The 26,287-nt window shown below is 42.8% G+C and overlaps 1 long non-coding RNA gene across 1 annotated transcript in view; it reads left to right on the top strand.

Moving 5' to 3' along the window:
• LOC142827819 (uncharacterized) overlaps positions 1 to 11,805 on the top strand; it is a 34,625-nt gene extending 22,820 nt beyond the window's left edge. The window contains exons 2-3 of the long non-coding RNA XR_012902579.2: positions 3,018 to 3,076; positions 4,274 to 11,805. This is a non-coding gene — a long non-coding RNA (uncharacterized LOC142827819). The remainder of the gene's footprint in view (positions 1 to 3,017; positions 3,077 to 4,273) is intronic.
• The last annotated feature ends 14,482 nt before the right edge of the window (positions 11,806 to 26,287 follow it).

The raw sequence follows: 26,287 nt of genomic DNA, 5'->3' as shown, positions 1-26,287 counted from the left end.
GTGATTATAACAGTCGTGTTTTTGTTTAAAGACATTATACAATAATATAGGAATTTGATCTTTTAACTTAACAAAATGTTACTGCATTTGTCTGTGAGCATATTTACACCTATGTTTCTAGTGATTTTTATTAAATTGAGTGAAATCTCCAGACACATTTCTTAACAGACCAATTATGTCTATTCAATGTTATACTCAAAAAATTGAACTGTTGTGCTATTTTTCATAAGTGAATATACTCTGACTACTGAATAAAAGGTAACCATCTAATTATCTATCGGTCCTCTGTCTGTTTTGCCAGCATGTAATTGGAGTGTTAACTTTTCCATACTACAGCCTCATATTTGTATAAGTCTCAGAGGGATAGTCATATTAGTTTGTAACTTTAAAAACAATTTTTAAAAACAACGAGTAGTCCTGTGGCACCTTAGCCCTGGTCTACACTAGGGAGGCATTTTGAAATAACTCCCCTTATTTTGAAATAACAAATGGAATGTCCACACTACTCAGTCCATTATTTCAGAATGGTTATTTTGAAATAATAATTCCTGCTTTCCTTTGGGAATAAGCTTATTTTGAAATAGTTATTTCAAAATAATTTCCTAGTGTAGACATGCCCTTAGACACTAACAAATATATATAGTATCATGAGCTTTCATGGGCAAAACCCATTTTTTCAGATAAGATGTCCCCCTTTTTTTCTGCACTCAAGATTATCTCTGTGACTTCATTTCCCATCTGTAAAACATTGTGTGGTCCATTTTAAGTTCTGCATAAAGGCTTTTAATCAACGAGTCATTTTCTGATAATGGAAAGATGACTGAGTGACTCTTCCTCTTCACAGCAGTAAGATTTGGTGCTTTCTTCTGCCAGTAAGCTCTTCAATTGATTGTGATAATACTTCATATGCCTGCTCTCTCCATTATTTTGAATCTTGAGGAAACTCTTCATTAATATAAGGGGGATTGATGTATTAGATTTATGAATTATGTCATCCCATTGCTAGAGAAGCGTTCTTGTTGATGATCTCATCTAATCCCTATAATATGAATGGGAATATTTTAAGTGGGCACTTATAGACTTCAGTTGTTTAATTTCCTCCACTAAGCACATAGTGTTTGCCCAGTAAGATCAGTGTTTAAAGGCATCGATCATGCCTTAATTGAATAGACACAATGAGGATTATTCTATTTGCTCATATCAATTTTAGATCCTAGATTAGTCAGAACTAGTTTTGAATCCTCATGGTTCCAGGTCCTAAAGGCTGAATCTTAATTTTACTAATGCTCTTTTGAGAGTCACATGGAACATGTTAACATTTTTTATTATTTTAACACATCCTTTGTGTTAATGAGCAGACAGGAAAATTCAACTTTGAAAGAGTTCAATATATTCCTTTGTGTCCTAGACTTAACCATATAAAATCTGCACTTGAAAGGTAACCTGATTTGGATAATTGGTGTCATTTTTTAATGTTCCTCTTTCACAGTGAATGTTTGGGAGCAGAACTAAACATTTTTCAGTAAAGTGGATTTTTTTTAAATGATATAATTTTTTTTTAAAGAACACCCTGAAAAGCCTCAGGTATGTTTGCCATAAGCCTATGTAGGAGGTATAGCACTGAAAGTAAAGGCTTTCATTTTAAAAAAATGTTTTAACAGGAACTGCCTTCAGGATCCTCTTTGAAGTCAGTGAAGCCAAAAGCTACTAAAACTTGACAGCTGCTATGCTAACTTGTAAAGGGTCGTCTCCCCCGGAACAGAGTTAAGGCTTGTTGGCTGGGTAATGTGCAGAAGCTTGCACTGCCACAGGCTGTGAATTTGTAAAGAAGTTTGTTCTCCAGGACTGTCAGCACAGATCCTTTTATGAGTGTTAAATTAGAGGGGATAGTTCACCCTCTGCCCATGTTAACCCTTATAATGTAGAAGGGAGGCAGGGGAATCCTCCTTGTGGAGGTTTCATACCTGAAACAAGATGCAGATGCTGTGGAACAGTGAAGTAAAAATGCTCCTTAGATTGTAAATCACACCAGCCCTGTCTGGTGGCTATCATGGGTCAGGCAATTACAAAGTATCGCTTAAGATAGTTTGTGTAAATATAGTACTAAGTCAAGAAAAGATACTCTTGAATGAGCTTTGAATGATGCTTGGATGAGCTTTGCACCAGTGTGAAGACCTGCTAATTCTAGTGGGGGCTCTGAATAGGCATGCAGCTCTGCTCACAGGGAACTCTATGCAGAAGCAGAAAAAGCTTGCCCCAGATGAATTGTATGGCTGTTCTCCCATTGATTTCAATGGGTGCAGGATTTCACTCTGTCTCTTTAAAGAACCAAATGAGAAATATTTCTCAGTAGAACTTTTATCCTTAGAAAATGACTGCTCTTCTGCCTTACTTCAGCTGCAAGTCAGTAATGTATATTTTGTTTGAGATAAAGATTTCAGCCGCGCTTCTTTGGGGCCTGTCATTGCCATCAGATTAAGAGTTTCTTTAGAGGGAAGACCAAGTAAAGTCTTATCTCTTTAAGACTTTACTGAATAGGTGTAAACACTAAAGGGTGTTACCATGGGAACCAAAGTTTGTAATGAGGCAACACCATTTTGAAGGACACTTGAACATGTTACACTCAAGAGATCATGGTGCTTACTTCATGGTAACCAGAAAATAGCATTCAAAGTTACCACTCATCAAAGAGAAAGGAAGGTGTTGTTATGTTGTGAAAATATTTTTAAGGTTTTGAGCATAGAATTTTATAAAATGGTTGTTCTGAGCAAAGTAGTGGAGTAACAGAAAGACAAAAGTGCTGGAATCTCTTGCAACTGGATGTGGAGGTAGAACATTCAAAAAGGGATGGGCTTTGTTGGGGTTTTTTCAGTTTTTTGGTGGGGGGGAGTTGGATGTGTGCATGGACTTAGCGAGTGGGAGAAGCGAGGGCAATTGGCAGAAACGGGAATGGGGAGACTGGAAAAATGCTGATCCATATAGAAATGTCCCCTTCATGTTACTTATGTCTCTGGCAGTGACTGCTGCTTACAACAGCATTAACCTCCACCCTTGTGCCAGTGCTTGGTGAAGGGAGGTAAGGATGAAGAATAGTTCACAGCTATATTTACTACAGGAACACTGGAGAGTGATTCTCTGAAGATGGCATCCAATGACCCTAACCCTAACCAGACTCCATCTACAAGGTGAAACAGAAGGAGGAAAAGTGGCAGATTGTCAGTGTAAAAATTCCTTTTCTTGATGATTAGTCTTCAGAAGGGAAGGATACGGCCCAAAAAGAAGAATCATTCTTCTGTTTGGGTAACAAGTAGGAATCTGGGCTTATTCATTATCCAACTGTTGCAAGGATATAAAAGGCAGTATTTTCTCTGCCATATTTGTGTTTTCATGCCTCAGGATATTCTTAAGGTTTTTTACACAAAACCAGCCATTTTTGTGCAAAAACCTGCAGAGCGTCCACACCTCAAGCGTGTTTTTGCTCTAGAAAATTTACAGTAAAATGGCAGAACAGAGGGCTTTTTGCAGGTATACCTCTTTCTACGAGGAATAACTCCTTTTTGCGCAAGAGTTCTTGCACAAAAAGGTGTGTGTGGATGCTCAACAGGGGTTTCTTGCTCAAAAAGAGCCTATACAAAAAAGTACAGGTGCTCTGATGACCATTCTGTGAGTGGCAATCAGAACTTTCTTGCGCAAGAGTGTCCATGCAGTGTGGACAGTCTCTTGCACAAAAGCATATTGCTTTTGCGAGGAATTTTTGAGGTGTGGACACGCTTTTGCACAAGAAGTTTTTGCGGAAGAAGTTTTTGCGCAAAAACCCTTCAATGAAGACAAAGCCAAGGTGTGCAAGTACCCAGTGACCTTGATACACCTTGATACAGGAGTGCAGTTGCATATCTGTTAGCATACACTCAAAATTACTTAGGATTTGTACAGTGCATCCAGGATAAATTGCTGTTTAAGTGTTAACTTTGTATAAATACACATAGCTATTCAGAATCACCCTTAAAAATATTTATGAATTTTTTATACTAATTGAGAAGAAACTTGGCCATATAATTTGCCTTAGTGAGTATGAGCTACAATGTAACTAAGTTTATATAAACTAGTTAATTATTAATAGCCACTGATCTCTTCGTCACCACAAAATATTTCTGAACTTTCAGTCCATTCATTTTAATAGGCATTTATAGGACACTCAGCATAGTCACATAGTTTAGGAGTGACTTTAAGGATACAGCCTAAATCCACCCTTGTTTCCTCTTTCTTTTGACAGACTGGCCTGACCACATCTTTTACGGTGCTTTATGATTTTATCATATGTCAAAATGTGCACCATCAACACAGATATGACAACAAAAAAGTTTAGTTTCTGTTTACAGAACTGACAAACATAACAGACTCCAACAGAAAGTACAAATAATATATTCAGGTAAGTCTAGAATCTGCTTTTGCATGACTTGCTGTACATAAAGGTACAATTAACATACCTTCTAGTCATCTCTCTATTATTATTAGTCATAGTAGAAGATATTTATTATTGAGCTTATTGTCACAGCTGCTGTGTGACAGGCACTTTTCAAATATTGAAACAGAGTGAAACCATAAAAGATGAAAACCCAAAAGTGAAGAATAAATAAGCAGTTTTCTCATAAACACAGATGACAGTTAAAGAATGTGTAAATCTTGAATGACATTTGTTTAGTGGGCAAATAAAAACTGCATTTGCATTCTAGAAACATACATTTCACCATAAATATTCCAGTTTTCACAACAGCTTGATATAATTTGATAAGCAACTTGTTATCTGAACTAATATTTGGTCACATTTTTTTTTGGCAGAACTTACATGGTGTATCTCAGGTCAAAACTTTTGTTGCTATGGTAATGTTCTCCTCCCATGTAGGTTTTTAATTGTCTTGCACAGAGATCAAAAAATATATGGGGAAAATGGCTCATAGATAAGCTATTGATTTCCCTTGTAATGGAATTATCCTTGTTATCCTTATTGCAAGCATCTGGCAATTTGCTATACATGCTGTCTTAGGATCTAACCACCTCTCCCTTCACCCACTTCCCCACACCTTTCCCTCAGAAGCCACTGTGATCTTGCATGCACTGCATCATATTTACTGAATGCTTATTTACCCCTCTCTTACTCAGGAGGCTGGCATTACTTTCAAGGAGTTTGATCTACACTTATATCCCCTTTCTGCTGTCTGTCACAGCCTTAAGGCAAATTCAGTCTGCTGTGTATGAAACGAACCAAAGTTATTTAAGATCAGTATTATCCTTTGAGTTTTATGAAGCTCAATAAGAATTGTAACTTGTGCCTTAATACTGCTGCTCGGGACGTTTCCATTGGAATTAGGTGCTGTTTTGCCTAAGCAAGGACTACATAATTGTGTAGGTCATTTTTGAGAGAAGTGACTTTCAAGGTGACTTGAGATATCAACTGGGATTATATTTTCAAAGATGTAGAAGTAGTGATTATTTGTGAGGGAGATACCAGAATCTCTGCTGCGTATGAAGTCCTTTTCTCTCAGGTAATTCAGTCAGTGTGTACTTATTTATACCAGAGGTTGTTTTTGGTTGGTTGGGGTTTTTTACATCTAACACACAGCCACACTTGTTTATTATTTGAGAAAGTGATTAGCCATACTGCACTGTCTAATAATGGGTTGAGAGAAGAGTTCACCAAATAACAGTACATTCCCAAAGTTTAGTACATTTACCTATCAAGTTTCTGGGGTAGTCTTGATGCAGAAGAAAGCATTTTAAAAAATTCATAGCCATGGTGTGATCTCCTTTGATGGAAGGCATTTTTCCCTTCCCAACTGCTGAAGCCAAACCATAGTTTAGGAGTACTTTTGGATTCTTTGTTGCTGCTAAGCTGTGACAATAGAAATCATTACCTATGGATGCTGCTATCCTCTCCAATTGACTAGGAGACTCCAGCGCACCCTGGCACATAATGACCTGGCCTCTGTTATTTGTGTCTTCATCACCTCTCAGCTAACTACCACAATGTAATATATGGGGCATGAATGCTTAAACACTTAAACTGAATTTAGAACAGAACACTGTAGTTGCATCTCCTCAGCAACACAGGCTACTACCAGCATATTTAACCTTTTCTCCACTTTCTACAGTAGCTTCCCATCAAATTTATTATCAGATTCAAGGTCTTGGTATTTATCTTCAATAGGCTCCATGGCATGATCCCAGAACATGTAATCTTCAAGGTGAAGACTGTGGTCTACAACTTCACTCCTCTGTCCTGATGGAATTACCTACAATAAGGATAAAGATTATCTGTGTAGGAGACAGAATTTTCTTAGGCAGCCAGTCTGTGGAGTAAACATCCTAAGGACCATCAGAAACCTTCCCACCTTCCACTCCATAAACAAAGTGCATTTGTTCAAATTGGGCTTCTCTGACAAGCAGACTTGGTAACAACAAGACATGCCACAGCAAACACTTCTCCCTCTCCCTTGAGGGAGTGGGTGCACAGGACAAATGTTAGTCACATCATTTGAGTTCACTATTGGAAGATTTAATGAATATGCTCCCTAAATTTGAATTAGAACTTGACCAGGCGATGTTTGTAGTTTTCTTCCCAGGCAACCAGTTCCTTCCCATTCAATTTCTATAACATATGTGCAACTAGTACATATAAATACTCAGATAAGCGTTTGTTTCTGTATATGAGCACATGAATAAGTGTATTCTTCCCCTAAGGGCTCAGCAGACCCCTCAGTATATATTTGCCATGTGTGTTAGGAAGCAGGGGGAGACACGTGGGGGAACCATAGATTTCCAACATCTTGAGTGTGATCATTCCACCTAAAGCAGTAGTGAGGAAAAAAAGATGGAGGGCAGAAAGGGGGAATCTTAGCAACAGAAAGAAAATTTTCCCTTGGTGACTTTTTGCCAGCTCCAAACTATGCAGAATATCCCAAGTTGTGTCCAGTTACAGAGGCAGAGTGAATTAGTACCTAGGGCCAGTTATCCTATCAGGCTCCCTGCTGCCTCCTGCTCATGGCCTAGAGGCCTCCAGTGTAATCACAAGAGGAGGAAACCAGTGTTACATGAGCAGAGAGAGACTGGCAGCAGCAAGCATTTCTGGTCAAGCAGTGGTAGGGAGCAGTCTCAAAACAACCAAAAAATGCTTCTGACCAGACCAAAATCTTACAATAAATCTAATCCTAAATCCCCCCCCCCCCCATTAGCGAGGAAGTCATACAAGCAGTTATTTTGAAATGTGGGGTCTGTGCACATAGATATCCTTTCTAAAACTTCCTAGTCCTGCCTCTCCTTGTTCTTTGTTTCAGTTTTAAAAGTATTTCCAATCCTCTCCTCAAGAGAGCCAATGTTCCCACAATTTCTTCAGGCACTATTCCTGTTTAATAACATCTAGGTTAATTAATGTGCGAGATGTATGAACAGGATTAGCCACATTTTAACCATTTTAATGGCAATGAATTTGTTATATTATACTTCAACTTTGTTTCAATTTGTAATCATGTAGTGATCGAGCAATGTCATACTGCTTTCTGGCAAGTTGGGATTTTTCCAATATGGCTCTGCAACCTTGCAGCTCTCATAGTGAAAATTGTTTGTACGAACTGAACATATGCCTGCTATTTTTTAAGAATCAGCAAAAGTATTTAAATTAGAGATTTAAGCACATGCTAAAATTTGAGTTTTATGAGATTATGCAGTATGAGTAGGGACCACTCACTATGCTATGGATGTAGAATTGTGCTCGGACGCTACTTCAATAGCCTACTCTCACTAATCACTTTCCCCTTTCTACCTAACATGGCTAATACAGGCAGTCCCTGGGTTACATGGATCCGACTTACATCGGATCCCTACTTACAAAAGGGGTGAGGCAACCCCACACTAGCTGCTTCCCCCCAGCAGACCAGGGAGATGCGAAGCTAGCGCCTCCCCTCCCTCCCAGCAGGCCAGGGAGACGCAGAGCGGCTTTTCTCAGCAGACACCTCAGCTTGAGAATATAGGACTGAGGGAAGTGAGGTGTGGGAGAATAAAACTGAGCTCTGGAGAAATGTTTGGCCAGAGTTTCCCCTACAATATGTACCAGTTCCGACTTACATACAAATTCAACTTAAGAACAAACCTACAGTCCCTATCTTGTATGTAACCCGGGGACTGCCTGTACAAAAGCAATGGAACTTCCAATAAGGATCCATTAATACTGTCAGATGAATTTTCAGTTCCTCATATGATCAAGATTGGATTACAGAACAAGTGGTCCCCAACGTGAAGTTAGCCAAATTCATTAGTCTTTGGATAAAATTGTCTAAGAATTTGAGCGCTCTCTCTAAGACTTGCTGTAAGGAAAAATCATAGTAAGTAACATGGGGAGATAAAGCAGACATTAAGAAATTTATATTGCCTGTCAAAGATATTTACTCCCCTCATTGGGCATAATTTATGTACTTATGATCACTTTATCACTGTCAAATCCTCCCAAGTTTTAATTTAAGAAAAACTGGTACTATGAAAAAAATCACTAATTCAGTTTCCTACTAATGTTCTAGTTTGACATGCTTTAAAAAAAATCAAAGCCATCTGTGACTTACATGAATGAACACTTAAAAGTAAATAATCTTTTCTTTCATATTATAATTTATAAGTAGGTTAACATATTAAAAATATCCAGACAGTGGCTCCTGGGCTGAAACTTTTCTTTACATATGAGTTTTATTTCCCTAAAAATAGGATTAGATAATGCAAGTAACAGGCTCTTAACCACAGTGTTGTCACTAGGCCCCATGACAATAGATGTTGGTCTTCAGAGGCTATAAAAGGTGATTGGTGTGGTGCTGTGCCTATAATTCCTTTTAAAAACTAAACACAATAAAAGCTGCAGTAGTTTACAAAGAAATACATGACTCAGGTACATCTTTCTCATCTTTGAAATCCCTGGTGGACTTGAACAAAGAGAAGATTCCCATTAACCAATGGACTATTATTTTTGTATATTCCTATTTAAGTCTCTGAATGAAAGGAGAGTTTTTAAATCACAATCTTCATATCTGGTAGAAGAATTATATATGTGTAACAATTACAATAAATATTTTAAAAGGGTGATCTCCCATGAGACAGAAGGCAGTCTTTTAGTAGCTGTTATTAATGTTATTCATACACTAGAATAGAAACAGAAAGGTGCATTTTCTATAAATATTCTGCAGTTGTTCACTTATGTTAAGGTTAATTAGGGTTGCACAACTCTGGACTGTTAAAGGAAGTTTGACTTATCAAACTCCATTAATTATCTCCTTTATTATGCATTACAACTATAGCAAAGGGTGATATTTTAGATGTAGATGAACCCTGTATGCCATGTAATTTGGTTGACACTGGACTTACCATTTTAAGGATCAATTAACCCAGTGATTCCTGCCCCTATTTCCCTATTATACAAGTTGCACCTCTAAAAGATGGGCTACAAAAGTGGGGGGCAGAGAATCCATGCACAGCTCAGCTGCGCTGCAAGAGGGGCAGGGAATTGGTGCATGGCTCAGCTGGACTGCGGGTGGAGCCAGGAAGCGGGAAGAGAGGTGGCAGGGGATGCTGAAATGGTCCATCAAAATCCCTCATCTGGGACCAGCAAGGTCCTGGGGGCACTGGACAAGGGAGGTCCAATCTGTACCATTAATTTCTCCATCCTGCTGTATGGCCCCAGAAATTAACATAAAACTAAAATGAGGTCAGCCAAAAATTAAATTCAGCAAGCATATATAGCTTAACTGAAACACACAGAAACCTGTTGGGGAACATTTTAACTTGCCGGGACACTCATTAATGGATCTCAAAGTCACTGTATTGTTTCAGGCTAATTTCACAAGCCAGCTCCACAGGGAGGCTCAACTTCATTTTCAAGTTTGATTCCTTCAACAGAGGTATGAACAAAGACATTGGGTGGATGGCTTGCTATATTCCACATCCTAATGACATAAAAAAACCAAACAATGGGTACTTAAAAACATTTAGTACCTTCTCTATCAGCTTGATGTAGCATGGGCACTCTAATTGACCATTCTTTTCCCCTATTTCCCCTTCTTTTTCTTTCTCTCCTCCCTTCCCCTACCGGCTATTTATTTAGAAACTGGACCTTTAATAACTCCATTCATCTGAAGAAGTGGGCAACTCCTTTGAAAATGTTGGGAAGGGTCCACACAGCTTTTGAAAAGGGAGATCCATGTATTAGAATTATTTGAAGGTAGCAGTAAGTACATGGACAAGGTTGATCCACTTAATTCAGTGTATCTGGACTTTCAGAAGTCCCATACAGTTCCCATACAGAAGGCTCTTAAGCAAAATAAACCATCATTGGATCAGAGGGAAGGTCCTCTCAGGGATCAGTTACTAGTTAAAAGATAGGAAACAAAGGGTAGGAATAAATGCTCCATATTCACAGAGGTGAGAGATAAATAGCAGGGTCCTCTAACAATATTGGGGCTAGCTATTCAACATATTCAGAAATGACCTGGAATAAAGGATGAAGAGTGAGGTGGAAAAATTTGCATATGACTCAAAATTACTCAGTTAAGTCCAAAACTGACAGTGAAGAATTATAAAAAGATCTCAAAAAACAAGGTAAACAGTTCACAAATAGCAGATGAAATTCAATATTGATAAATGGTAAGGCAATTCACATTAGAGAATATAATCCCACTACACATACAAAACAGGGGGTATCAATTAATTATTACCAATCAAGAAAGTGTTCTGAATTGTGATGGATAGTGCTCTGAAAATACCTCTTCACTATGCAGCAGCAGTTAAAAATTAACAGAATGATAGGAGCTATTAGGAAAGGGATAGATAATAAGAAAATATCATAATGCCACTCTACAAATCCATTACATGTCAACCCTTGAATACTGCTTGCAGTTCTGGTCATCCCATCTCAAAATATATATTAGATTTGGAAAAGGTAAAGCAAAGGGCAACAAAAATGATAAGGGTATGGAATATCTTCCATATGAGGAGAGATTAAAATACAGGTCTTAGAAAACAGTTGAATAAGGAGAGATGACAATGAATGGATCACTTGAATTTACCCTGTTCTGTTCATTCCCTCTGAAGTATCTGTCACTAGTCACTGTCAGAGAGAGGATCCTGGGTTAGATGGACTATTGGTCTGACCCAGTGTGGACATGGGTATGTTCTCACTGAAACCTGTTGGAACTTGGTTTGCACTATTGGAATGGTAAAATCAGTTGTTATAAACTTAATAGGCTCCAATGGACATAAGGCATAAGGAAGCAGTCAACAAAGTCATTCCCTGTTGACCGATCTGTGTCTTGACTGCCGCGCTGTGCAGACGATCAGTTGAGCTGGCACAGCATGGCGGCCATTTTTATTTTAATGAAGCGGGGGATATTTAAATCCCTGCTTCATTGACTATGTCGGGTAGTCTAATTTACATGCCTCTGGCAACAGAGGCATGTAGTCTAGACATACCCTTAGTAATGCTTCTCTTCTACCTTTCCTTATTACATGAGATACAGATGTTAGAAGGGAGAACATTGCATGAAGCAACTTACAAGCATTTCATAGCGTTTAAATGTTAAGCACATTTATATAACCCTAATACATATTTTAACAATACTAATAGTCAGGTGAGCCGGATTGGTTTCTAGCTATGCATTTGTCAGTGTACATTTGACATCTACAGGTACTGGCATGAGCTGGCACTTGGTCTATCAGTGTCACAAACATAATATAAGAATGGCCTGGAAAATGGAGGAGTTAGAAAATGCAGAAAGAGCTGTGACAACTAGCCTAGGGTATGTCTACACTACCCTCCTAGTTCGAACTAGGAGGGTAATGTAGGCATACCGCACTTGCAAATGAAGCCCGGGATTTGAATTTCCCGGGCTTCATTTGCATAAGCGGGGAGCCGCCATTTTTAAAACCCCGCTGGTTCAAACCCCGTGCAGCGCGGCTACACGGGGCACGAACTAGGTAGTTCGAACTAGGAAGCCTAGTTCGAACTAGGAAGCCATGCTGCACGAGGTTCGAACCAGCGGGGTTTTAAAAATGGCGGCTCCCCGCTTATGCAAATGAAGCCCGGGAAATTCAAATCCCGGGCTTCATTTGCAAGTGCGGTATGCCTACATTACCCCACTAGTTCGAACTAGTGGGGTAGTGTAGACATACCCCTATGGTCTGAGTTTGCTGGTGGATCTGCGCTACTGAAGACATTGTGGAATTCACCCATGTGTCTTTCCCTGAAGACCCTGCTGATTGGGGATGGCACCTCGTACTACATGAGCTTCACATTCATGTACTATTATATCTGATATTACACTAAAATGAGATTGTTGTGAAGCTAAATGACTTCCCTCCAAATGTGAGTGTAAGGGATATCTATGCTTCTCTGGGTGTACTAGCCCAGGACAAGAAGCAGAATAGGAGAGCCCTGGAGCTCAGTTGCTGCTGAGCCACAGGAGAGACCAGATATTTCTTTTGGGGAGCAGACACCACTGCAAGAGCCCAGCCCCAGAATAGACCAAGGTTTTGCCATCAGGGGAAGCAGACAAGGATTCCTGGGAGCTGCCGGAGCTACCCACAGCCAAGTACACTGAATAGGAACATGAATAGGAATAGAATCCTTGGAACATGGGAACCTACAGTCAGTCTCTGGTAGAAAGTAGCTCTGGGGGACCAAACTTTAGTCTGGTCCTGCTGCTCTTAGGGTTCTGGGGTGGGATGCCTGAGCCCCTAGATTGCACTCGTGTTTTCCCCCTACCTGAGCCCTATTTGTGATTCTGAGCCAACTAGAGGGAGCCAGAGCCTCTCCACAGAATATTTGTAGCTGTCCGCCCCAACCAGGTGGCTGGGGACTAAAGATTGTTTCAGCCCTGGGTAGAGCCCCTTGATAGCCTGTTAATTATAGGATGCTAATTATTGTGTGCCCCAGCCAGATGTCTGTGTGCTAAAGACTGTTGTGCTTCTCCCAGCCCAGGAAGGAGGGAGGGCTGGAACTCTTCCCTGTAAAACTGTTACATGATCTCTGCCTATAGTGAGGCAGGGTGGCCTTCCTTCCCCTCTTGAGACTGAGGGACACCACACACATACACTCTTTGGTTTTGCAGCCACGGTGAGCACAATTTCAGTTTACTTGTAATATTTTCAAATAACTTACAAACAAATGGTAGGGTGATAATTCATGACTTTATATATTAAAGGTCCAGAAGGGACCACTGTGGTTATCTAGACTGACTTGTATAACACAGGCCATAGAACGCTCCCCTTCTCCAAATTCCTGGAGCATATTTTTTTGAAAATATCCAAACTTGATATAAAAATGGTAAATGATGGAGATCCCACTAAAACCATAATAAATTGTTCCAGTGATTAATTACTCTCACTTTTAAAATTTCCCTCATATTTCCAGTCTGAATTTATCTAGTTTTTCTTCTAGATTGTATTTGTATACTGTAATCATGTCATCCCATGACCTTTGCTTTGTTAGACACAAAGAGCTCAGTCTATTAGCTTATCACTATAAGACATGCTCTCCAGTCCTGTAATCATTCTCAGGGCTCTTCTCTGAACACTCTCTAATTCATCAACATCCTTGGGATCACAGACACAAGAATTGGACAAAGTATTCCAACAGCAGTCAGACAACTCCCAAATTCAGAAGTAAAATAACCTGTTTACTCCTACTAAAGATTCCTCTGTTTATGCATCCCAGGATCACATCTGTTCTTTTAGGCTCCATCATGCTGAGAGCTCATGTTGAGCTAATTACCCACCATGACCCAAATATTTTGCTAGGTAACTGCTTGCCAGGATAGAGTTCTCCATCCTGTAAGTCTTGTCTACATTCTTGGTTCTTAGATGTATTCATTTACATTTAGCCATATTAAATTGCATGTTGTTTGCTTGAACTGAGTTTACCAAGTAATGCAGATAGCCCCGAATCAGTGACTTGTTCTCATGCTATTTACGACTCCCCAAACTGTTGTGTCATCAGCAAACTTTATTAGTGATGATTTTATGTTTTCATCCATATCATTAATAAATGTGTTCATTTATTTTACATTTTTCTACCTGTCAGTTAGCCAGTTTTTAATCCATTTAATGTGTGCCATGTTAATTTTATATTGTTCTAGTTTATTATTCAGCTATAATGTTACATCTAAGCATATTATATCATCACTATTATTTATGTCAACCAAACTTGTAATCTCTTCAAAAAAGAGTTATCAAGTTAATTTGACAGGATCTATTTTCCATAAACCCATTATGATTTGCATTAATTTAATTATCCACATTTCATTCTTTATTAATTGGATCCCATATCAACAGCTCTATTGTCTTGCCAGGGATCTACGTCAAGCCAACAGCTTATATTTACTTGGTTCATTCCATGTATTCTTTTTAAAAATTGGCACAAGGTAAGTTTTCTTCCAGTCTTCTAGACCCTTCCTCATGCTCTAAAACCTATGGACAGTCATAGAATCATAGAATCATAGGACTGGAAGGGACCTCGAGAGGTCATCGAGTCCAGCCTCCCGCCCTCAAGGCAGGACCAAGATCCGTCTACACCATACCTGACAGATGTCTATCTAACCTGTTCTTAAATATCTCCAGAGAGGGAGATTCCACCACCTCCCTTGGCAATTTATTCCAATATTTGACCACCCTGACAGTTAGGAATTTTTTCCTAATGTCCAATCTAAACCTCCCTTGCTACACTTTAAGCCCATTACTCCTTGTCCTGTCCTCAGAAACCAAGAGGAACAAATTTTCTCCTTCCTCCTTGTGACACCCTTTTAGATATTTGAAAACCGCTATCATGTCCCCCCTTAATCTTCTATTTTCCAAACTAAACAAGCCCAGTTCATGAAGCCTGGCTTTGTAGGTCATGTTCTCCAGACCTTTAATCATTCTTGTAGCTCTTCTCTGTACCCTTTCCAATTTCTCCACATCTTTCTTGAAATGTGACGCCCAGAACTGGACACAGTACTCCAGCTGAGGCCTAACTAGTGCAGAGTAGAGCGGCAGAATGACTTCACATTCAACACTGATGTTTCAGCAAGCTTCTTAGCTATCTCTCTAGCAAAACTGTAGATGGTCTATGTAACGGGGACGCTCCGACACCCCGCTACAGAGCCACGCCGTCCCCGGCATTATGGGGTACGGTGGCTCTCCTGCTGTGTCCCTAGCTCTGGCATGCCTGTGCCAAGGCCATTCAAGGCAGAGCGCCGGAGGCCCCACCTCCCTACGCACAGGATGAGGCATCGGTGGGCCACGCTGGGGGGAGAGTGGCACCGACATAGGGAAGACTGGGAACGGGCCATCAGCATCCACCCGTCTTGGACATGCCCACCCGGTAGCGGCTGTGGATTAGATGCTCAGCTGCCCCGACCCTCCTCTGTCAGACGCTGAGCCGGCGGGATGATTCAAAAGGACGTCACTGGCTGGAGGAGGGGGGGAGCAGAGGAAGAGGATCCCAAGGACGCTGGATTGTGCTCCATCTGGGGAGTAGACGGCTGACTGAGGGAGGTAGGAAGTGACCCAGGGCACGGCAGAGGATGCCCGTGGGTTGGTGCGTTATGGGTAGTTACCCCCACCAACTGAACTGTGTGAGAGAGATTCCTTCAGTTCTTAGGGCCCTGGGTCAGGGCTTGGAGTGGGGGTGGGCCTGAGCCCCTCTACCCCCACTCAACTGAGGTGCCGGCAAGGCAACCAGTTGAGGACTCAGATTGCACAGGGCTATACCCAAGGGACTAACTACATGCCTAGCGTGACATTTCACCAAAGGGTGGTGGACACTGTCTTGCTCGAGTGGGTGAACCCTTGTCCCAGCTGGGGGGCAGCAGCCTGGGCAGTGGGGGACTGCCACTGCTGGGACACACATGGGGAAGAATGTGGGTACACCCTCGGGGGGGGGGGGGGGGAGAACCCAGAGGGACGTATTTCGGAGATTTGTTATTGTGTTTAAGGGGAGCCAAAAATGGAAGGCTCCAAACTATTGGAATGAATGGCCGAGAACCAGCGGCAGTATCAACAGCAACAGATGCAGCTAATTCAGCAGCTGATGTCACAAGGAGGCAGGAGCAGCAGAGACAGCTCATACGGGAGCTCTACAACCTACAGCGATGGACAGCAGGAGGGGCCGCTGGGGGTGGAGCCGCTGGTCTAGCAGAGGCCAGCCCCAGGAATAGTGCTCAGCTACCCATACACCTCACCAAGATAGGGCCAAGTGATGATCCGGAAGCATACTTGGTGATGTTCAAGAGGGTCGTGGAGGCCACCCAATGGCCCGAGGACCAATGGGCTACACACCTGGCACCCTACCTGACCGGCTCGGCTCAACTGGCCTACCGCGGTCTCCCAACCCTGGACGCTTTGCACTACCATAAGGGCAAGGAGGCAATTAGGAGTCACACCCAAGACCAATTAGGAGTTACACTCAAGACCTACAGGCAGAGGTTCCAGCAGGAATGGTACCCACCGGGGGATCTTCCGAGAGCTGTGGCCCAGAAGTTACAAGAGGCAGGACACCGGTGGTTGGAACCGGACCAGAAAACCGGGGAGCAGGTCACGGAGATAATTTTCCTGGAACAATTCCTCGAGATCTTACCAGAAGAAGGTCAAAGGTGGGTTCGCGGTCACCGACGCAGCTCTCTGAATGAGGCCGTGAGCCTGGTGGAGGATCTCGTGGTGGCAGGAGGAATGGGTGAGCCCGAGAAGTACAGGAAAGAGCCACCCAAACTGCAGAAGGAGATGAGAGGGACCTGGAGAGGTGGAGAAAAGGTGCCAGGACCCAGCAAAACCACCGGAGAAGGAGAGGGCCGGTGGTGACTGGCCCCGATATGGCCAGTGCCCATACGTAAGGAAACGCCTGGAGAACCCGACAGCCCTAAGAAAGACCGCATGACAATGATGGGGAAGGAGAGTTCCCGGAATGAATGTTTTGAGTGCGGCCAAGAGGGCACTTTAGGAGAGACTGTCTATTTATGAACTGTTCATTTGGACAAGTCCTAACAGTAAACTGGGGGGAAACACCAGAGGAGGGAAGGATAATGGTGAAGCTCCTGTTAGAGGGCAGCGAGGTGGAGGCCCTAGTGGACACAGGTAGCAGCTAGACCCTCATCTGGGTGGACTTAGTAAAGAGGGTCCATGAAGCCGGCCCTCCGGTGAGCATGCAATTTGTACATGGGGAGGTACTTACCCAATGGCATGGGTCCGCTTGGTAGAAGATGAAGAGGTGACAGTCTGCCAGTCTGCCTTAGTCCCAGGTATACCATACCCAGTGATATTGGGATGGGATTAGAAGGGGTTCTGGCATATCTGGCAGGACTGGCACTGCCCCAGGGAGGTGGGACAGGCCTGCCACAATAGAGGGGCAGCTAGGTGAGCCTGCAGGAGCCCGCAGGAACTGAGCCCAACAGAGACACCACCAAGAGTCCCAGGAGCAGAAAAGGGGAGCCTACCCTGAGGGACACGGGAGATGGAAGACGTCCTGGAGGGACAAGATTTCATGGAGGCACAGCAAGCCGATCCGGCGCTGCAGAGGGCCTGGAATCCACGACAGATGGGAGTGGGGACCCTCAGATGAGGCAACCTCCCGGACCCCATTTTGAGGTACGAGCGGATAAATTGTATAGAATCCTAGAAAGCCCCGGGGGGAGAGGAGAGCTGTGACAACTGTTAGTCTTGGCGCAATAAAGAGGGCAGTGCTAGAGTTGGCCCATGATAACCCCTGGGCTGGGCATTTAGGCTATGAGAAAACCCTGAAGTGTATTTCGCAGAGGTTTTATTGACCCGGCATCCACAAGGAAGTACGGGATTTTTGTGAGTCATGCCCGGCTTACTAGAGGACCAGTTCAAAGAGAGGGCCTAAAGCCCTGTTGGTGCCATTACCAGTCGTGGGAATACCCTTTGATTGGATAGCCCTAGATCTCTTGGACCCTCTGAAAAAGTCATGCAGCGAACACCAGTATATAATGGTAATCCTGGATTACACTACTCGCTACCCGGAGAGTGCCCCTCTGAAATATCTCCGCCCCGACTCTGGCCAATGAGTTGGTGAAAGTCTTTTCGCAGGTGGGAATCCCACAGGAGGTCTTGACAGACCAGGGTACAAATGTAACATCTCGGTTGATGGCAGAACTGTGCCACCTCTTAAATGGAAAGTAGCTGAGAATGTCGGTGTACCACCCGTAAACAGACGGGTTTGTAGAGCGTTTCAACAGGACCTTAAAGTCCATGTTCCATCGGTTCGTAGAAGAGGATCCCAGAGACAGGGACAAACTTCTCCCGGCCTTGTTATTCGCTATTAGGGAGGTGCCCCAAATATCCACAGGATTCTCCCCGTTCAAACTGCTGTACGGACAGCAGCCCCGAGGGATCTTGGACATTCTACAGGAGACCTGGGATGAACAGGGGCCCTGCAAGGTGGGGATAGTACCCTATATAGTTCAGCTGAAGAGGTGGCTGCAAGAACTAGGGGAGTTCACCTGGGTTAACCTGACTTGAGCCCAAGAGAAACAAGCCTTATACTACAACCAGGGGGGGCTGGTTGTGGGTCTTTGAGACGGGGGATAAAGTGCTCCTCTTATTGCCCTCAAAAGAATCAAAATTAATGGCCAAGTGGCAGGGGCCTTTCACAGTGATGCGCCGGGTCGGCAAGGTAGATTACGAGGTATGACTGTTGGGGAAGTGTAAAGATTCACAGATATACCACATAAACCTCTTGAAAAGGTGGAAGGTCCGGGAACAACTCTTAGTGGATCTCATTCCGCCTGAACCTGAGTTGGAACCCTGCGCAGGCAGACTTGAAACATCTACCCTGGTGCACCTAAGGGGCGAGTTGAACCTGAAGCAGCAGGCTGAACTCCGCGAGTTCCTCCAGAAGTACCCCTCGGTATTGTCCTCACATCCCGGGAGGACCACCCAGATAAGCCATCACACCGCCACCACACCGGGTAAGAAAGTGCGTGGCGCAGTTCGTCCACTCCCAAGAAAGATGTGAGAGACAGTAAGAGGGGAGGTGCAGTTCATGCTCCAATTGGGAGTAATCGAGGAGTCTCATAGTGAATGACATAGTCCCATTGTCCTCATCCCCAAGCCTGACAGGTCGCTCTGGTTTTGCATAGACTTTCGTAGGATTAACACAATTTCCCGGTTCGACGCGTACCCGATGCCGCAGATTGATGAATTACTGGACCAGCTAGGGAAGGCCCGCTATATCTCGACTCTCAACTTAACAAAGGGCTATTGGCAGATCTCCCTTATGCCCACCTCCAAGAAAAAGACAGCCTTTTTGACCCCGTTCGGGCTCTTCCAATTTGTAACTATGCCCTTCGGGCTCCATGGGGTGGCAGCTCATGGATAAGGCTCATGGATAAGATACTAAAGGACCACCACTGATATGCAGCCACGTATATCAATGATATAGTCGCGTATAGCCTCTCTTGGCAGGAACACCTCCACAATATAAAGGACATCCTAGAAGCCTTGCAGGAAGCCGGGCTGACAACCCGGGCCAGTGCTGGTTTGGACAGCGTGAAGTAATGTACCTTGGGTACACGGTGGGAGGGGGCACGTTACGACCATTAGTGGATAAGATCAGTGCCTTGAGGGATTATCCAGCTCCAACAACCAAGAAACAAGTTCAGCAGTTCCTAGGCTTAACCAGGTATTACCACCGGTTTGTGCCAAGGTTTGCGACCATAGCAGCCCCTCTCTTAGACCTAGTGAAGAAGATACAACCCAATAAGGTACAGTGGTCCCCGCAGTGTGAACAAGCCTTCCAAGAACTGAAAGAAACACTGGTCCGTTGGCCGGTCTTGGTACAACCGGACTTTTCTAAGCCGTTTATTGTACAGATGGACGCCTCGGAGACAGGCGTGGGGGCCATTTTTTCCCAAGAGGTGGAGGGGGCCAAGCACCCCATCCTCTACCTAAGCCTAAAACTTCTGCAAAGAGAGCGGAATTACGCTACTATCAAAAAGGAGGCCTTAGCCGCAAAATGGGCAATTTACTCACTGAGATATTATCTTTTAGGAAACCTGTTCACACTAGTGACCGACCACGCTCCATTAAGATGGATGAAATCAATGAAGGATGCCAATCCATGAGCGATGAGATGGTATCTCTCATTGCAGCCCTACCAATTTGAAATTGCGCACCGACCGGGTAAGACCCATGGAAATGCCGATTTTTTTTTAAGGATAAACGACTTCCAGGATGAGGGGATGGACTGGGACCTAAGGGTGGGAGTGTGTAACGGGGACTCTGGTGCCCTGCTATGGAGCAGCGCCATCCCCAGCACTATGGGGTGAGGCAGCTCTCCTGCCGCATCCCTGGCTCTGCCGAGCCTACGTCAAGGCCGTACACCCGCCCAGTAGCAGCTGGGGATTGGACACATGGCAGCCCCAACCCTCCTCCGTCAGACGCTGAGCCAGCAGGATGATTCAAAAGGATGTCACTGGCAGGAGAAGGGGAGAAGCGGAGGAAGAGGCTCCCGAGGATGCTGAATCGTGCTCCGGCTGGGGAGTAGACGGCTGACTGAGGGAGGTAGGAAGTGACCCAGGGCACGGCAGAGGATGCCTGTGGGTTGGTGCGTTACAAACTGTAGGAGAGAGATTCCTTCGGTTCTTAGGGCCCTGGGTCAGGGCTCGGAGTGAGGGTGGGCCTGAACCCCCCTACCCCCACTCGGCTGAGGCGCCAGCAAGGCAACCAGTTGAGGACTCAGATCGCACAGCACTATACCCAAGGGACTAACTACACGCCTAGCGTGACTTTTCACCAAAGGGTGGTGGCCACTGTCTCACCCGAGTGGGCGAATCCCTGTCCCAGCTGGGGGACTTCCACTACCAGGTCACAGTCTAATAAAGATTTCTCCCATTTTGGCTGAAACATTCATTGAGTTAGAAAATAGTGGTCTATAATGTTTAGCTATTCCAAGGATTTTTTAGTAATGTCAGTATGAGACCTCTTGTACTTGTTATTAAAGTTGAACTACCCCATGATCACACAGTTGTTTTCCCTCTATACATAAGTGCATAAGGCAGTAGCCTTCCTGTTCCTTGGTGTGATTTTGTGGTCTGAAGCAGACATCAACTAATATGACATTTTTTGTTTTATCGATTAGGACAGTGATCCATAATAATTCAAAATCATCTTCTTTTAAATTATCAATGATTCAGAAAAAGAAAATGACACACAGTGCCATCCCAGCTATCCTTTTACTCACTTGATCCTTCCTAAATAGCTTATAGCCATTGATTTTAACATTCCAATTGTGTGAATCATCACATCAGGTTTCATTAATACCAACTAAATCCAATTTATGAACATAAATGACCAATTTCAATTCTTCTTGTTTTTACCCATGCGCCACACAGTGGCATACAGGCAATCCAGGAATAATCTTTCAAGGGACAGATGGGTCCAATGACTCCAGATACCACTAAATTTTGGCAAAGTTTAAATCTTCAACTGAATTTTGTGGCTCAGATTATTTTAAATCTGTCCAGGCCATGGATGGTTAAAATAAGCCAAGTTTAGGTTTTCCTCTCCAAATTTTTTCATCGGTAATGTACTTTGGTTGTATCGTAACAATTGCAACAGTAGCTGCACATCTTATTATACTGATTTTTTTCAAGATATCACCTTTGAATAGGTTTACTTGTTGCTAAACTAATAGACAGATGAAGATTCACAATCTTTGCCTCTTATTTTTAAAGAAAAAGTTAAAAAACAGTCATCTCCATTACCTTTAAAAATAAAAACTTTTAAAATTTTCTCATGGTGCATTCGGTTTTCTGGAAGGAGAAATTGCTAGCAAATAAGATGAATTTTTAAAAGAAGGTAAGTCTTTATTATGTTAAACTAACCTGGTTTATTAAATTGATTATCTTCATTGGAATTCAGAGAGGAAAGAAATTAAGATAGTTCATATCTTGTATTTATGATGGGGTCTCTATTCTCAAATATTAAGAACCTAATTTGTACCTGGATTATAAAAATGTCTGTGTGTTAGATGCTGATACCCTTACTCATACTGAATAACAAACCAGAATTTAGCCCTGTTTCTGCTAATCAATTGTCAATTGTAAGTGTAAACCAGGTAATCTGAGGTCAGATAATCACACTTCCACATATAAATGTTGGGATTTGTCCATGAAAATGGCTATACCCACATGATGTGTGAACTCACAGATAATGTGGCTAAAAATGTGATCCCAGTGTTTACAATCATGAGTCTCATACAGTGTGTTCTTACTCAGTAAATGACAGAAAACTGATCTTGGGAGAGGATTTATCCTCCACTGCTCATAGCTCTGGCACACAGTTGAAGCACCAATAGTAAAATCATATCTGTCTTCTATAGATGCCCCAAATGGATAAGAGTTTTGATAAAAATAAGGAAATAACAGATAAAAAAGGATAAGAATTCTACAGCTTTTAATTTCCTTTCAGCCTTTTCTTCTTGTCAAAACTGCTGCTAAATTTAATATTCTTAAAAAAAAAAAAAAAAGCAAGTAAATGGCAATTTTTCTCACCTTTGTAGCTTGAATCATTTAAAACTGAGCTGGACAAAGCACTTCAGAAGACACAGGGAAGGAATAATCTTATACAAGTTAAACCTCTCCAGTTCGGCACTCCCTGGTTCAGGAACATCTGTGGCCCAACATGATTTGTTACCAGGAAAGGGTTTTTTCCCCACAGACACCAGTTCTGTGTGTAAGTGTTCTGTGCTGTAATTTAGCTCTAATTTACCCCTAAATGTCTTCTTAGAGCCCAGCAAGCAGTGGAAGTGCTGGTAATGCTGCTAATCATAAGCATTTTTTAAAGCTTTATTTACTTGTTTCCTTGTGCCAATGCAGTAAAATTGTGTAACAACACTAACACTTTCTTATGAAGAATGCTGATAACCTTTGGCTAGGCATAGGTTTATATAGGACGTATCAGTACAGTCATACATTATTAAGAAGCATTGCAAGCATTGTTCCATTTATTTGTCTCGGTGAAATAAAAATAAAGAGACTTGCTCTCTACAATATTGATCTCCTGGCAAACTATTATTGACCTATTGGCAAACTCTCTGTTTCTGCACTGGTCAGGTCCTCAGGGTGCTGGACTAGAGGGCTTCAACCTGTATTGTTATGAACAGGGATTAGGTGACTAGAGTGTCCTTTTTTGTTCTTCTCTCACTTACACTGGTGTAAATCAGGAGTAGTTCTATTGAGTTTAATGAAGACTTCAACTCGTTTAACACTGGTGAGAGATGGAAGTTGGTGTAATGAGTCTCTGATTCCTTTGAAAGTAGCTATAAACATGGTGCTCATGTTGGGAAGCAGACTGTAATGGCTAGAGTTTCCTGCATAGTTTATTTTGAGGTAGCCTATTTTGAAATTTAATTTTGAAATAGAGCACTATTCCGGCATCTTCCTTATTCCTTGTGCAACAAGCTTTACAGGAAGCCAGAGTAAGCCACCCACTGTTTTGAAATTATTTTGAAATAATGTGTGTGCTGTTAAGATGCGCACCACACTATTTTGGGATAATGGATATTATCCTGAAATAGCATTGCTGTGTGGATGTACCTCTGGGCCTCAGTTACCCCTTCTCACAGGACTATTGTTAGGATAAATACACTAAAGATATTGAGGTGCTCAAATAGCCTAGTAATAGATAGGCATATAAGTACCCTGGATAGTGAAAGGGGAAATGGTGGGAAGGAGGGGGACTAAGGAAGAGGTTGTGCAGCCATAGTCTGTGTAGGAAAAGCCTTATTTACTATGAGATTTGATGGAAGAGAGACAATGAGCACTTTGCAGGTATATGAAATGAAATGTTGCCGTAGAGAATGATTGTATTTGAATCTAATCAAATATTGACTTATATACAAAAAGGGATATAAGGAATACACTAAGAATACACTAAGAAACTGCATCATCTGCTCAGGATACTCCCTACACAAGCACAGGAACAAATCAACACACCCTTAGAGCCCCGAACAGGGTTGTTCTATCTATTACCCAAGATCCACAAACCTGGAAATCCCGGACGCCCCATCATCTCGGGCATTGACACTCTCACTGAAGGACTGTCTGGCTATGTGGACTCTCTGCTCAGACCCTACGCCACCAGCACTCCCAGTTACCTCTGTAACACTACGGATTTCCTGAGAAAACTACAATGCATAGGTGATCTTCCAGAAAACACCATCCTAGCCACCATGGATGTAGAGGCTCTCTACACAAACATCCCACATGCAGATGGAGTACAAGCTGTCAGGAACAGTATCCCTGATGATGCCACAGCACAACTGGTGGCTGAACTCTGTGAATTTATCCTCACACACAACTATTTCAGATTTGGTGACAACATATACCTCCAGACCAGTGGCACTGCTATGGGCACCCGCATGGCCCTGCAATACGCCAACATTTTTATGGCTGACCTGGAACAACGCTTCCTCAGCTCTCATCCACTTACGCCCCTTCTCTACCTACGCTACATCGATGACATCTTCATCATCTGGACCCATGGGAAGGAGACTCTGGAAGAATTTCACCATGATTTCAACAGCCTCCACTCCACCATCAACCTCAGCATGGACCAGTCTACACGGGAGGTCCATTTCCTGGACACCACGGTATAAATAAGTGGCGGTCACATCAATACCACCCTATACCGAAACCTACCGACCGTTATACTTACCTGCATGCCTCCAGCTTCCATCCCGGACACACCACACGATCCATTGTTTACAGCCAAGCACTGAGGTACAACCGCATATGCTCCAACCCCTCAGACAGAGACCTACACCTACAAGATCTTCAACATGCATTCTGTAAACTACAATACCCACACGAGGAAGTGAGAAGACAGATTGACAGAGCCAGACGTGTACCCAGAAGCCTCCTGCTACGGGACAAGCCCAAGAAAGAAACCAACAGAACACCACTGGCCATCACCTACAGTCCCCTGCTAAAACCTCTCCAACGCATCATTAGTGATCTACAACCCATCCTGGACAATGATCCCTCGCTTTCACAGGCCTTGGGAGGTAGGCTGGTCCTTGCCCACAGACAACCCGCCAACCTGAAGCATATTCTTACCAGCAACTACACACCGCACCATAATAACTCGAACTCAGGAACCAATCCTTGCAACAAACCTCGGTGCCAACTCTGCCCACATATATACACCAGCAACACCATCACAGGACCTAACCAGATCAGCCATACTGTCACTGGTACATTCTCCTGCACATCTACCAATGTAATATATGCCATCATGTGCCTACAATGCCCCACTGCTATATACATCGGCCAAACTGGACAATCCCTACGTAAAAGAATCAATGGACACAAATCTGATATTAGGAATGGCAACATACAAAAACCTGTAGGGGATCACTTCAATCTTCCTGGACACACAATTGCAGATCCAAGGGTAGCCATCCTGCAGCAAAAAAACTTCAGGACCAGACTTCAAAGAGAAACTGCTGAGCTACAGTTCATCTTCAAGTTTGACACAATCAACTCTGGATTAAACAAAGACTGTGAATGGCTTGCTAACTACAAAAGCAACTTCTGCTCTCTTGGAATTCACACCTCCAGATCAGCTGCTAGAAGTGGGCCTCATCCTCCTTGATTGGATCCACCTCGTCATCTCCAGCCTGATCCTGACCTGCATTTTTATACCTGCCTCTGGAAATTTCCACTATATGCATCTGACGAAGTGGGTCTTTGCCCACGAAAGCTTATGCTCTTACACTTCAGTTAGTCTATAAGGTGCCACAGGACTCCTCGCCGATTTTGCAGATTAGACTAACACGGCTACCCCTCTGATACTATACAGAAAGGGCTAAGGGAAAGAGTACATATAATGTAGCCAAATTGTATGTCCTTCTGGAAAACAGAACTAAGATGTGATGAGATTTCTAAATATATAGAGGTCAAATCTCATCAATTTTAATTGGATAATACCTTGCTTGTCAGTAATTATCATTGGTGCATTTCAGACAGAAGTGCATTTTCTCTATGAGTGTCAGCTGATGACACACAGAAATAGACTGGGGTATCTATACATATCTAGACTAATTTACAAACTTCACGCTATTTGCAAAGTTATGGAACACTTATGAATAAAGATCCCAAAGGTTAAATGGTATGGACAGCACTTCAAAATTCTTTGTTTTTTTAAAGGGTCAGTTTTTTCTTTGCTAATCGGTTCTGTTACTTTATGGAATAGACCAATGGATGGA

Source organism: Pelodiscus sinensis, chromosome 3, assembly GCF_052426305.1.
Source record: "Pelodiscus sinensis isolate ZL-2025 chromosome 3, ASM5242630v1, whole genome shotgun sequence".
NCBI lineage: Eukaryota > Metazoa > Chordata > Testudines > Trionychidae > Pelodiscus > Pelodiscus sinensis.
Note: the sequence above shows the minus strand (reverse complement) of the source record. Positions and strands in the feature narration are given on the sequence as shown.